Here is a 14,756-nt window from a genome sequence, read left to right as displayed (position 1 = left end):
TGCTGATAGGAGTCCCGGTTTCCTCAGGACCCACGATGAGGCTTCAGGAAGATTTGGGGCAGAATCCGCCCGGACAGGAGCCCCTGGGCCATCTCAGGACCCACGGGGAGGCTTCAGGAAATTGTGGGCCCGCATCCATGCTGACAGGAGCCCCTGGGCTGCCTCAGGACCCTCGGGGAGGCTTCAGAAAGATGTGGGCCTGCATCACCCTGACAGCAGCCCTTGGGCCCACATAACCCTGAATCACCCTGATAGGAGCCCCTGGGCCTGCATCACTCTGACAGGAGTCCCTGGATCCCGATGTGGGTTTCGATCCTGCATCTCCAAGTTCATGCACTGGGCCAAAAGCAGGAGACAAACCGCTGCGCCACCAGGGATCCCCTATTTTTAAATTTTCGAGGACGCTCCACACTGTTTTCCACAGTGGCTGCACATTTTCACATGCCCACCAGGAGTGTAAGGGGGATCCCCCTTCTCCATATCCTCACCAACACCTATAGTTTCTTGTGTTGTTAATTTTAGCCATTCTGGCAGCTGTCAGATGTCAGGTGACACATGATTGTGGTTTTGGTTTGCATTTCCCTGATGATGGGTGACGCTGAGTGTCTTTCCGTGTGTCTGGTGGCCATCTGGATGTCTTGTCAGAGACAAAGTACATTCATTTCTTCTGCCCATCTGCACTTGTATAATTTGTGTTTAGGATGCTGAGATTTATATTTGCTTTATGTATTTTGCATACTAACTCTTTATTGGATGTATTGTTTACAAATATCGCCTCTCATTTTGTTTGTTGCCTTTTAGCTTTGGTTGTTTCCCTCATTTTGTGGAAGCTTTTCAATTTGATGAAGTCCCAATAGTATTTTTGCTTTTGTTTCCCTCACCTAGAAAGAAGATCCAATGGCCAATGTCAAAGACGTTGCTGCCTATCTTTTCTTCTTTGTATGGTTTCAGGTCTCACTTTTAGGTCTTTCATCCATTTTTAATTTATTTTTTTATATATATGGTGTAAGAAAGTGGTCCAGTTTCATTCTTTTGCATGTGGCTGCCTGGTTTTCCCAACACCATTTGTTCTTATCCTGGGCTCAGGGTTAGGGTTTGTTGATGAGACTGTCTTTCTGCCTTTGGATATTCCTTCCTGCCTTGTTGTCGATTAATGGATCATAGAGTTACAGGTTTGGATCTTGTTTCGGATTTCCATTCTATTCTATTGTTCTAAGCGTCTCCTGTTGGGAGACCCTTGATTGCTGATTCAATTTCTTTGCTGGTTATCTGTCTGTTCAAGTTTCTTATTTCTTCCTTTTTCATTTTTCCTGTGTTAAATGTTTCTAGGAATTGATCTATTTCTTCCAGGTTCTAGGTTCCTGGCATATAATTTTTCATAATGTTCTCTTATAATCGTTTGCATTTCTCTAGTGTTGGTTGTTATTTCTCTTTTCTCATTTGTGATTTTATTTGGGTCCTTTCTCATCTTTTCATCTTTTTTCTTATTTAAAGATTATATTTATGTATTCGTGAGAGACACAGAGAGGCAGAGGTATAGGCAGAGGGAAATTGAGGCTCCATGCGGGGAGCCTGATGTGGGACTTGATTCCCGAGGACCCCGGGATCATGACCTGAGCCAAAGCCGATGCCCAACAAATGAGGCACCCAGGTGCATTGCTGATTCAATTCCTTTGCTAGTTATGGGTCTGTTCACATTTTCTATTTCTTCCTATTTCACTTTTACTCATTTGCACATTTCTAGGCATTTGTCCATTTCCTCCAGGTCTCCCAGTATGTTAGCGTATAAGCTTTCATAGTATTCCCTTATGATTGCCTAATTTTTCTGGTGTTGATTGTGATCTCTCTTCTCTCTTTTGTGGTTTTATTTATTTAGGTCATTTCTCTTTTCTCGTTGATAAGGGTGGCTAGGGCTTGATCCATTTTCTTAATTGTTTTGAAGAACCGTCCCTTTGTTTCGTTATTCCATTCTACTGCTTTGTTGTTTCTGTATTGTTTATTTCTGCTTTCATTTTTTCCCCTCTTCTATAGCCTTTAGGCATTGTTTGCTATTCCTTTTCCAGCTCCTTAAGGTGTAGGGTTAGGCTGTGTATTGGAGACTTCTTGTTTCTTGAGGTAGGCCTGTATTGCTATGTACTTCCCTCTTAGGACTACCTTTGCTACATCCCAGAGGTTTGTAGAAACATGTTTTCATTTTCTTTTGTTTTAAATTTCCTCTCTAATGTCCTAGTTGCTCCATTCATTCTCTAGTCGGATGTTCATAATCTCCACGTATTTTTGCTATGTCCAAATATTTTCTTACTGTCGACTTCGATTTTCATAGCGTCATGGTCTGAAAATGTACAGGATGTGCTATCAACCTTCTTGTACCTGTTGTACCTGTTGAGGGCTGATTTGTGGGCCATGATATGATCTGTTCTGGAGAATGTCCCATGTGCACTTGAAAGGAATGTGTATTCTGCTTTAGGTTGAAATGTTCAGACTATATCTGTTGAGTCCCTGTGGTCCAGTGTGTCAAGGCTATTTTTCCCTTGTTGATTTTCTGTATAGACGATCGGTCCATTGCCATAAGTGGTTGTTAAAATCCCCTGTCATTGTATTATCATCAGTGAGTTTCTGTACGTTTGTTGTTAATTGGTTTCTATATTTCGGTACTCCCATGTTGCCAGCATAAATATTTAGTTTTTTGATCTTGATAGAGGGTCTTTTAAATTATGAAATAATTCCCTTCTTCATCGCTTTTTACAGAATTTGTTCTTTCTTTATTGAAATGTAAATATTTTATTTATTTATTCATGAGGGATACACAGAGAAGAAGAGGTAGAAATATAGGCAGAAGGACAGGCAGGCTCCCCAAAGGGAGGCCGATGTGGGACTCGATCCTTGGATCCCAGTATCACCCCATGATCTGAAGGCAGATGCTTAACCACTGAGCCACCAGGTGTCTCCCAGGGTTTGGTTTCAAATCTAGTTAGTCTGATATAAGTATGGGTCTTCCATCTTTCTTTTGATATCCATTACTTTTATAGATGGTTCTCCATGCCCTACTTTCAATCTCCCGGTGTCTATAGGTCTAACGTGAGCATCTTGTAGGCAGCATACCAATGGATCTGGTTTTTTTAATAACGATTTTATTTATGAGCGAGAGAGAGAGAGGCAGAAAATTAGGCAGAGAGAGAAGCAGGCTCCGCACCAGGAGCCCAATATGGGACTGGATCCCAGATTCCAGGATCCCACCCTGAGTCAAAGGCAGAGGCTGAACCCCTGTGCCACCCAGGCATCACGGATCCTGCTTTTTAAGCCACTCAGATACCCTCTATCATTTGATTGGAGCATTTTGTCTATCAGCATTCAGAGTGATTATTGAAAGATATGAACTTATTGCCTTTGTGTTACCGGTAGAGTTGGTGTTTCTGGTGACGTTCTCTGGTCCTTTGTAGTCTTTGTTGCTTTTGGTCTCTTTTTTTCACCCACTAGAACAGTCCCTCTTAAAATTCCTTACTGGACTGATTAAGTGGTCCTGAACTCCTTTATATTTTGCTTGTCTGGGACACTCTTTCTCTCTCCTTCTATCCTGAATGACACCATTGCTGAAGAAAGAATTCATACAAATTGGACTCCAATAAAAAGAAATTTAAAAACATAAAATAAGTTTTTGGTCTTATAATTGAGGAAAATGGCATTTAGGAGGAAAACCAGAAGCTGAAACGGAGGAGGACAGATTTCACCATCCGTAGCCTTCACAGCAACCTGGTATCCTTTCCTAGGATTGGCCCCCCCTTCCTGACCCTCTGCGCTCCTTGTTGAAACCCAGCAGTCACATCTCCGTACCTCCCGCACCTCTGCAGTCATGCTTTATACCGCCTTCCATGTATCCTATTGGGGACCACAGCGTCGTGTATGGAATCATCCAGAAGCTGTTTGACAACATTGGGGGGATTCTGACTTTTGTTGGTTTTGGGGTGTGTGTGTGTCTATCACACGCAGCTATCACATGCAGCTATCGGATCCTCTGGCTGGGTCACCCCGATGCCAAAATGGTTGACACAATAGAATTTCTGGTGCTGGAGCTGGGCGGCTAGCCAGGCACTCCTGGCCGACCCGGTGCTCGCTTGTGCAGTGACATTCCACTGGAGGGGCAGCTGAGCTGGAAGGTCCAGCTCAGCCACATTCACATGTCTGGAAGTGTGGCCTGCCAATGGCGGCTGCTTCTCTTCTCCCCGATGCCTCTCCAGCAGGGAGCCAGAACTCGGGGCCGCCATGCGGGGAGCTCCTGAGTAGCTGGGTGCACATGGCGGGGAGCCCAGGGGCTGCCTGTGTGTGGGAGTTGGGGTGGGGACGGGGCTGGGTTCCTCGGTTTCCTGTGCTGCCTGGCCTTCAGGCCAGCCCCATGCTCACCCAGCCCCTACTCACTTGGGCAAGGAGGGTGCCCTCCACATGCTGGTGTGAGAGATCCCGCACCACAAGGTGTGCAGGCTGAGTTCACCTGGTGAGGGTGGCCCAGGTGCGTGAGTTGCAAGTGTGGGACCCAGGAAATTTAACAAAAATCTCCTACCTCTGGACAAGCAGAGCAGGACTGATTCCATTTTATGCTACACCTGCCACCTCCAGGATGACCCCCACATGACCTGCTTATGGCTTAAGGTGCTGCCCCCCCATAGTCAGGCCGCTGTGCACACCCTAATCGGAAATCAGCTCACAACAATGTAACCCTGCTTTGTGCCCCCCAAAACTGCATGCCCATTCTGAACTTCTCCTGGGGAGGGAGAGCTTTCTGTCCTTTAGGGGAGGGAAAGAATGACACAGGTTGGGGGGTCAGGTGCTGGAGTCCCCCACCTGAGCATGTGTGGAATCTGGGTGGGGGCATATGTCCTGAGGTTTCAGCCTGAGAGACGGTTCTGAGGACAGCAGAGCTGACCTGGACCTGCAGCTCATGGGCTCCTGCACTGGGTCCCTGCAGGGCAGCTGGACCCCGGCCTTGGGCTCCCAGTGGCCCCAGCACCTGGAGCAGCCTGCTTCCTGGTGTTGGTGCGGGTGGGGCCCACCGGCCTACTCCTGCTCTCCCCACCTTGGGGTGTCCCAGGATCCAAAGGGCGCCCTAGGTGAGTGACCTGGATCTGTGGGGTATGCCCAGGGCCTAAGAGACCACATCCAGCTGTGAGAGGGCTCGCTCAGCCTGGGGCCAGAATCCAGGGCTGGCCAGGGCCATGGGGGGCTGGATCCCATTAGTCTTTGTGTTGGGCCTGGAGCGGCTCAAATCAACTCAGCCCCCACAGAGCCCGGGGCCAGGTCAGCCCAGGTCCCTATGGGTTAGGGGCTGGTGTCCTGTGCAGGGTGTGCTGCCCTCCAGAGGGACAGTGGGCAGAGGCAGGGCACGGTGCATCCTCTGAACCACTCACCTGCACCCACCCTGTCAGGGGCTCCCTGTCTTTCCTCCTCTCTGCAACCCCTGGGTACTCTTTGAGACACCCGGGCTTCTGATGGGATCAGGGTATGCAGAGAAATGCCGGGAGGCTGAGCATGTCCCACAGGGGTCACCTGCACCTGGTCCTTGCTGGGGGTAAATGGTGTGGGGGTGGATGGTGTGGGGGCAGGGGTATGATTGTGGTGGAGTGTGGGGGATGGTGTAGGGGGATGGTGTTGGGGTATAGTGTGAGTTGGGTTTGCTTGGGGCTGTGTGGGTGTGAGGGGGATGGTGTAGGTGGGATGCCATTGGGAATGATGATGTAGGGGGGTGGAGTAGGAGTGGGGAATGAGGGGGATGTCATGGGGGGCCTGCGGACACAGGGTATCTCCTTCCCCTAAGATGCAGAAGGAGACTTCTACAGTTAAAGGCGACCCCAGTCTGGGGTTTGTTGTAACACCTTCCCCTGGGGCACGGTGTGTTCAGTGCAGGTGTCTGGCTGGACCGGGGGCATTATCTGGGGTTCATCATAATATGTATGCTTTCAAATTGCAAATTGTCTCAAATTAAATGCATAGAATTTAGAAATATATAAAGTACCGAGAGTGGGTGTCGCTCTGACCCATCTGACCCTCATGGGATCGATGTGTGTCCTGCTCCAGCCGCGGCCATGCCGCCTGGCCCCCAAGTCCGGTCCCTGCCCCCCACATCCCCACCCCATCCCCTGCTTCTCATGGGGCCGTCCCTATCCCTTTTGGTGTTCAGCTCCCATGGCAACCCCTGGAGGCCCCATCCTACTGGCCACTCATCCCTGAGGCCCGGGGGGTGGGCACGGGGGTCATCCCAATCACCCTACCATTGAGCAGTGTGTTGTTGGCTGCCGTTGCTCCCCCTAGCACAGAGGCCCTGTTTTCCCTACCCAGAAGCCCCCGGGGCCCCAAAGCCCCCTGTACAAGCAGCCTCACCCGACCCCCTAGCAGTATTAAAATATGATGTGGCTGCCCAACGTCCTGTTGACGTCCAGGTCTACTTTCGTGATGTCCCTGGAGAAGAAAAGGGCATCCTCCTTCATTTCCTGTGGGAAAACCAGGGAGGAGGAACAGGCGCAAGGGATACAGACCCCGACCTGTCACGAGCTGCCATGCTGGGCAGGGAGCCCTGGGGCCACAATGAGAGTGTGTCCTGCGGAAACCTCCTTCCTTCCTCTGGGAGTCCAGGGATGACGGGAGTGCCCACCGTGCCCGTGGACCTGTGTGACGGCTTGTGCCCAGCTGTTGTGGGCGGGGAGGTGACTGAGTTTCACCCTGCGTGGGAGGGGATAGGGGTTCAGCCAAGGTGGGAGGGGACATGGGAGTGTTGTGCCCAAGATTGTGAATCCGAGAAACCACTAAGTATCTGACACCAATGCAAACACACAAGGGTTAATTTCCAAACTCGAGCTTGCGTCCAAGTACTCCCAACACAGCGGAGCAGAGACTTGGACCCCGAGGTGGGTTTTAGCTTAGTTTTAAGGGCTTGTCTTGGGGTCCTACAGAGGGCTGGAGCAATTCCTCAAGTTCTGTTGACATTTTGATATGGGGCCTTCAAGGGTATTGAGCTCTGCTCTCATTCTAATAGACGGTTCCAGCCCTTGGCATGGGCTTAGTTTTGATTCAATTGTGGGGCTTTCTAGGACATTAAGCTGTAAACTTTTGTTTTTTTCCTGTAACTGAAGCAATGTAAATTTCAGCTCTTCTTCACAGGGGCCTGGGATGGCTGGGCCTATGCTAATGCTGAATTTAAATTGGAATGGCCTTAATTTTCTCAGCCTCCTTGCTTCCTGTCCCACCTATCTAGCTCCTTCCCCCTTCCCCAGAGCTCCTAAGAGAGTAATTGCAAATAACCTCAGCGTGGCATCCTGTGTTGGGCAACAGACCCAGTGATTTGGGATCAGGAAGACCTGGAGCACGGGTGTCCCAGCTGTGCAGCGGGACTCGAAGCTGCAGAATCTTATTCCCTGAGGCTATGTTGACAACTGACTTTGTACATAGAAAAGCTCTCCTTTGTCTTTAAAAGTTGAGGAGCAAGTCATAGAGTTTTATCTCTGCACATCTGATTGCTCAGATTCCAATCTGAGATGTATTTCCTGTTAATAAGGATAATTTACTACTATCTGTAGTACTATGGTTAAAATATTCTGACACAAGTAAATCAGAGGGAAGGGTTTCTCATCTCTTTCTTCACAGTTCAGTCACTCATCAGGAAATGCATCTTTATGGATTTGGAATGAACTGAGAGACATTATTACCAATGGTCCTATTATTATGTGAAGGATTCTTCCCTGAGATTCTTCCCCTATTTCAACTGACACTGAAACACTGTGAACTCTTTGGAAGACAAATGTCAAGGAAATAATATTATGCATTGCTAATTTTATTTTTTTATTTATTTTCTTTTATTTATTTATGATAGTCACAGAGAGAGAGAGAGAGGCAGAGACACAGGCAGAGGGAGAAGCAGGCTCCATGCACCGGGAGCCCGACGTGGGACTCGACCCCGGGTCTCCAGGATTGCGCCCTGGGCCGAAGGCAGGCGCCAAACAGCTACGCCACCCAGGGATCCCCCATTGCTAATTTTAAATGCACTTGCAGTATGGTGTCTATTATACTAGAATTATTTTTATCTGATTTTTGCTATTTATTATCCGTTCCTGCTTTTCAGGTTGAGGAGGCATTATACGTGTTCATAAGTGTTTTTCTTTCCTTCTGATCTAAAATTCTTTGTTTCCATCAAAGGAACTCTTTAAGAATAAGGCAAAAGTTAATTCAACTATTCTTAAAATGTCTTCACACTTGGAGCCTGATTCATTTAAGTCAATTTTCAAAATAAATCTTATTTATTAGGAAAAACAAAGATTTATAGGGAAATTGAGAAGATAGTACAGTGCATTCACATGCACTTGCACCGATTTCTCCAATTATTGATATCTTATTTTAGTACGGTACAAATATGAGCTAATGAATCAATATTAAAATAGTCGCATTAACCAAAGACCATACTTTATTCAGATTTCCTTAGTTTTTGCTAAGTTACCATCCCTCGTATTACATTCCATTTGTCCTCATTTTTTCTTAGGCTCCTCTGGATTGTGACAGTCTTTCAGCCTTTCCTTTTTGTTGTTGAACTGGAACACTTTGAGAAGGAGAGTATTTTGAAAAATTTCCCTCAGTTGGGACATGTCTGTTGTTTATCTCATGATTGAACTGTTTTTGTGGATTATATACATAGATATACTGCCATTTGTATTATATCATATAAGGATAGATACTATCACATGATTTATCAGTCTTGGTATCGATCTGATCATCTTGCTAAGGTAGTGTTTGTCAGCTTTCTCCATAGTAAACTGATTCATTTTTGTTATTTTTATTATTTTTTTAATTATTATTAGTGTATTATCATTATTATTTTAGGTTTTCCATAATATATTTTTAGAAGGAAGTTACTACGTGTTTTGCACTCATAAGAGTGGGAAGCTATGCTCATGAACTTGACGGTGGAATGTCTGCACAAATTCTTTGAAATTCTTCTACATGGGAGATTTCTCTTCCCTCTAGGTTTGTTTGATTTTTTTCCCAAAGATGTTATTTATTTACATGAGAGAGAGAGAGGAGAAAAAGCATGAACGAGAGGGGTAGAGGGAGAGGGTGAAGCAGGTTCCATGCTGAACAGGGAGCCTGCCTTGGGACCTGGATCATGATCTGAGCCTAAGGCAGAAGCTTAACTAACTCAGCCACCCAGGTGCCACTCTTTCTTTTTTTTTTAATAATAAATTTATTTTTTATTGGTGTTCAATTTGCCAAATATAGAATGACACCCAGTTCCCATCCTGTCTAGTGCCCCCCTCAGTGCCCGTCACCCATTCATCCTCACCCCTGCCCTCCTCCCATTCAATCACCCCTAGTTCATTTCCAGAGTTAGAAGACTTTATGTTCTGCCTCCCTTTCTGATATTTCCCACACATTTCTACTCCCTTCCCTTATATTCCCTTTCACTATTACCTATATTCCCCAAATGAATGAGAACATACAATGTTTGTCCTTCTCTGATTGTCTTACTTCACTCAGCATAATACCTTCCCGTTCCATCCACCTTGAAGTACATGGTGGGTATTTGTTGTTGCTAATGGCTGATCAAGGTCCACCTTTTCCCTCTCTTCATCTTGAGTCTCCTATGATATGAATGTTATAGTTTTAATAAGTGGCTGAACTCCCTAAGTCTGCCTCTTTGGTCCATAATCTTTCTTGTTTTGAAGACTTCCACTTGGGACTACATCTCAGTTATAGAATTTTTAACGTTGGACTGACTTGATTTAAGTTCTTTTATTTCTACAGTAAGGGATTCTCTAGTTTGTTCTGTGCTCTTTTTCCAGCCCAGCTGCTATCTTTATAATCATTGTTTTAAACTGTAGTTAGACATCATATATGTTTATTGATGAACTTCCTGGCTGTGAGTACTACTTCATGTTATTTTATCGAGGAGAATTTCTCAATCTCATTATTTTTTCCAAAAAAGAAAGAAGAAAGAAAAAGAAAAATCAAGAAAAACAATAACAACTGCCCTCCCAAAAAAACCCAGATTATTTTAGCCTGCTTGTTAAAAGATTCTAAATCCCAAAATATGAAACACAATTAAAGTACCATGAAAGTAAAAAAAGAAATATATAAGGTACATGCAAAAAATTAAAATAAGGCAATTAATAAAAAAGAATCAAAGAAAATAAATTAAAAAAGAGCACAGTGTACAAAGGAATCTAGACCCTACTTTCCAGGCAGAGCTGAAGCTCTGCAGCCTCTGTGGTCCAACAATTTGGAGGCAGCAAGTGGTCTGTGTGGGGTCTGGGGATGGGCCGTGGTGCTGATTGTCAGGTGCACATCTGCCTAGGAGTTGATCCTGCGGGGGTCAGAGGCGGGGTGGGCGTCAGCGTCTCTGGGCTCAAGCGGGCAGCGCTGGGCTGCTCCCTGAGACCCGGCCTTGATGGGCGGGATGCCGGTGGGGATGCTAGGTCCTCTGGCTCTGGGGCTGAGCATCCCACCCCCTGTCTGCTGGGGCTTCCAGAGAAGAGCCCCCAAGCCCCCGGGTCTCTGCCACTGCTCTCAGAACCCTGCGTTCACTCTACCTGCGTCCAAGCTTCTTTTGGTTTTGTTTTTTTATCTCAGACTGTTGTGCCCAAGATTGCGAATCTGAGAAACCACCAAGAAGCTGACACTGATGCAAACACACAAGGGTTTATTTACAAGCTCGAGCTTGTGTCCAAGTATACCCGACAGAGCGGAGCAGGGACTTGGACCCCGAGGTGGGTTTTAGCTTAGTTTTAAGGGCTGGTCTCGGGGAACTCCCAAAGGGCTGGTGCAATTCCTCAAGTTCGGTTTCCATTTTGATATGGGGCCTTCAAGGGCATTGAGATCTGTTCTAATAGAGGCTTCCTGCCGTTGGTCTGGGCTCAGTTTTTATTCTATTGTGGGGCTTGCTGTGTCCTGACAATGAGCACTCAGGAAGGAAATGACGGACGTGACTCCCTTCTCAGGAGCATCACAGAGAATAAATGAGACTGAACCAAAGAGCACAAGACTTGTGCACTTAGCCATACCAGGCTTTGGGAGGCCGTCCTGGGCTCGTGGGTTGGGAGCCTCATCGTGTGAAAATGTCGACAGTTCCTGAAGCCACCCTCAATTTCAATGTCATTCCTGTCAAATCATGGTGGCACATCCTATAAATAGGAAAAAAAAAACCCATAACATCCATCCGCCCCCACAAATGACCCCGGATAGCAAATCAGTATTGGAAAAGCAGGACAGAGTGGGACGCAGCACTTTCCTATTTCAAACGATGTCACAGAGACACAGGATAAAGCAGTGTTTTCCTCGGGACCCCTCCTGGCTCCATCAGTTAAGCATCCGACTCCTGACCTCACCTCCGGTCCTGATCTCAGGGTCGTGAGTTCTCGCCCTGGGCTGGTCCATGGACAAGGCCTGACGCCTACTTAACAAACCACACCCATGTGGGTTGGTCCCAGCATAAGGTGAAGGAACAGAACAGAGAGTCCAGTAGGAAACGTGTTCTGATACAACAGATTTTTTTAACTTAATTTAATTTAAACCCAATTAATTAACGTATAGTGTATTATACTTTCAGAGGAAGAATTCAGGGATTAAACAGTTGGAGATAACCGCAGTACTCGTACATCACGTGCCCTCCTTCATGCTGGTCCCATGTTATCCCCTCCCCCATCCCCGCCTAGCAGCGACACTCAGTTTGTTTCCTTTATTTTTTTTAATTAATTATTTATTTATTTACCATAGACACACACGCACAGAGAGAGGGGGGGGGGGTGGGCAGACAGAGACACAGGCAGAGAGAGAAGCAGGCTCCATGCCCGGGAGCCCGATGTGGGATTCGATCCCGGGTCTCCAGGATCGCGCCCTGAGCCAAAGACAGGCGCCAAATTGCTGCGCCACCCAGGGATCCCCAGTTTGTTTCCTTTAATTAAGAGTCTGTATTTCCTGCATCTGTTTTCATCTTATTTGTTTTTCCTTCCCTTCACAGATGTTCATCTGCTTTGCTTCTTTAATTCCACCTATGAATGACAACACACGGTCATTCTCTTTTCCGACTGACCTATTTCACTTAGGATGATCCTTCTAGTTCTATCCACGTCATTGCAAATGGCAAGATTTCCTTCTCTTTGATAGCTGAGTACCATTCCTCTCTCTATGACCATCATCTATCTCCCATCCTCTTTATCCATCATCTGGCAGAGGGCACCGAGGCTCCTCCCAAGTATGGCTACTGTGGCACGGCTGCTGTGGAAATTGGGGTGCAGTTGTCCCACGTCTCACTGCATCTGTATCTTCAGAGTGAGCTCCAGGCTGTACACCTGCTGGTCTCAGGGCAGTTCTATTTGTAACTTCCTGAGGAGCCTCCACACTGTTTCCAGGGCGGCTGCACCAGCCCATTGTCCCGCCCACAGTGGAAGAGGGTTGAGTGAGTTTTACAGGACATGGTAAAAGTCTGGTCCACATTTCATTTCGCTTTTTGGGCCCCAATTCCTTCTCCTTAAGTATTTTTTGGGGAAGCTGGGTGTTGGGCTCCTTTTCAGTCAGACGTTTCCGGAGATAACAGGCCACAGCTGGAGCCTGGAAGGAGGCAGAGGTGGGCCTGGGGATGGGCACTCTGCCTCCTGCACAGCCTCCTGCAGCGCCTGAGCATCCCGCAGGGGGCGCCTGAGCCCAGGCACCACCCAGAGGGCACGCATGTGCAGTAGGCCTCGTCTGCCTGCACTAACAGGAGCAAGCCTGTGCTGGGGAAGCCTGAGGAAGACGTGGGGACATGTCCACGCTGATGAGCCACAGCTTCCTCAGAATCTGCGGTGAGTCTTCAGGGGGATACTGGGCAGCGTTCACGATGACAGGAGCCCCGGTCTCAGGACCCGCGGGGAGGCTTCAGGAAGATGTGGGTCCATCTACGCTGACAGGAGCCCCTGGGCCACCTGAGGACATGCGGGGAGGCTTCTGAAAGATGTGGTGCTGCGTTCACTCTGGCAGGAGCTAATGGGCCCCTCAGGACATAAGTTGAGGCTTCTGGAAGCTGGGGGCCGCATCCACAGTGACAGGAGCCTCGGCCACCTCAGAACCTGTGGTGATGCTTCGGGAGGACGTGGGGCCACGTCCACACAACCGGACACTGATGTCCTCAGGACCCCCGGTGTAGATGTTGGGAAATATGGGGATGCGTCCGTGCGGACAGAAGACCCCAGCCTTGTCAGAGCCTGTGGTGAGGCCTAAGAAAAATGTGGATGCCGAATGCACACTGACAGGAGTCTCCGGCCTCCTCAGGATGCACTGTGAAGGACTGGGATGATTTGGGGCCACGTCCATGCTGACAGGAGCCCCCAACCTCCTCAGGTCTTATGGTGAGGCTGAGGAAAATGTGGGGCCAAGTCAAGACTGAGAGAACCCCCGTCCTCCTCAAGACCTGCACTTTGGCTTTGGGAGACATGGGGCTGCGTCTAGGCTGACAGGAACCCACAGCCTCCTCAGGACCTGCGGTGAGATTTCTGGGGGACGTGGGGCCATGTCCAGGCTGACAGGAGCCCCGGGCCTCCTGAGAACCTGCTGTGAGGCTTCCAGAGGATGTGAGGCATACCCACGGTGACAGGAGACCAGGCGTACTCAGGACCCGCTGACTAAGTCTCTGGAACACGTGGGGCCACGTCTGCACTCACAGGACCCCGGCTTCCACAGGACCTCCTGGAGGACTCTGGAGGTGCCATTGGGGACAATGTCCATATCAGTAGGGACTCCTCAGACCCATAGGGTAAGTAAATGGGTAGAATGAATGGTAGGGTCAGGGGAGGGGTGGCATTTGGTGGTGAGGCTTAGGTTAGATGTTAGGGGTTATTATTATGCTTATGGTTACGGATTAGAGGTTAGGGTGAGGGATAAGGGTAAGGGTCAGTGGTTAGGAGTTAGGATTGGGGTTTGTGTGAGGGACAGGAGTTAGAGTTAGGGATAGGGCTTAGACTTTAGGGATTAGGGCAGGAGGTTAGGAGTTGGGGTTTGGGTTATGGTGAGAGTTAGGTTTGGGCTAGGTTTGCGGTTAGGGTTTAGGGTGTGAGTTACGGTCAGGGGTTAGGGTTAGGGGTTATAGTAAAAGTTACAGCTAGGTTTAGTGTTAGGGCGAGGGTTAGGTTTAAGATAGGGGTTAGGGATAGGATTAGGGTTAGTGTTTGGTAGGGGTTAGGTTTAGGGTCAAGTCAGGGTCAGGGTACGGCTTGGAAAAGGTTAAGAGTGGGCTAGGCAGTGGGTTAGGGATTAGTTTTAGGGTACGGTTTAGGGTACACTTTTGGGTATGAGATAGGATTAGTATTAGAGGGTTAGGGTTAGGGTACAGGTTAAGTTTAGGAATACGATTTGAGTACATTAAGTTAAGGTTATGGTTAGAGGTTAGGGTTAGATTTAAGGTAAGGGTCAGGGTTTAGGGTTTAGAATATGTTCAGGAGTTAGGGTGAGGGTTGGCAGGAAGGTTCAGTGAATGTGTTTCGGTCTTGGGGTTTGTGTTTGGTTTTTGATTAGTGATAGTTCTTGTTTAAGGGTTAGGTTAACATTAGGCTTAAGTGTAGGGTAAGGGTTATGTCTGTGTATGGTTAGAGTTTGGGTCTTGGCATGTGCCTGCACTGGGACTCCTAGCATCTTGGGCAGTTTAGTTTTCTGCACTCTATTTAGGTTTTGGGATCAAAGATAGCCTGACTCCACCAAGTCAGTGGCCTCCCGAGAGAATCAAAATCCAGGCTTCTGCTGGGGTTAGAATAGGC

Source organism: Canis aureus, chromosome 32 (assembly GCF_053574225.1).
Source record: "Canis aureus isolate CA01 chromosome 32, VMU_Caureus_v.1.0, whole genome shotgun sequence".
Lineage (NCBI taxonomy): Eukaryota > Metazoa > Chordata > Mammalia > Carnivora > Canidae > Canis > Canis aureus.
Note: the sequence above shows the minus strand (reverse complement) of the source record.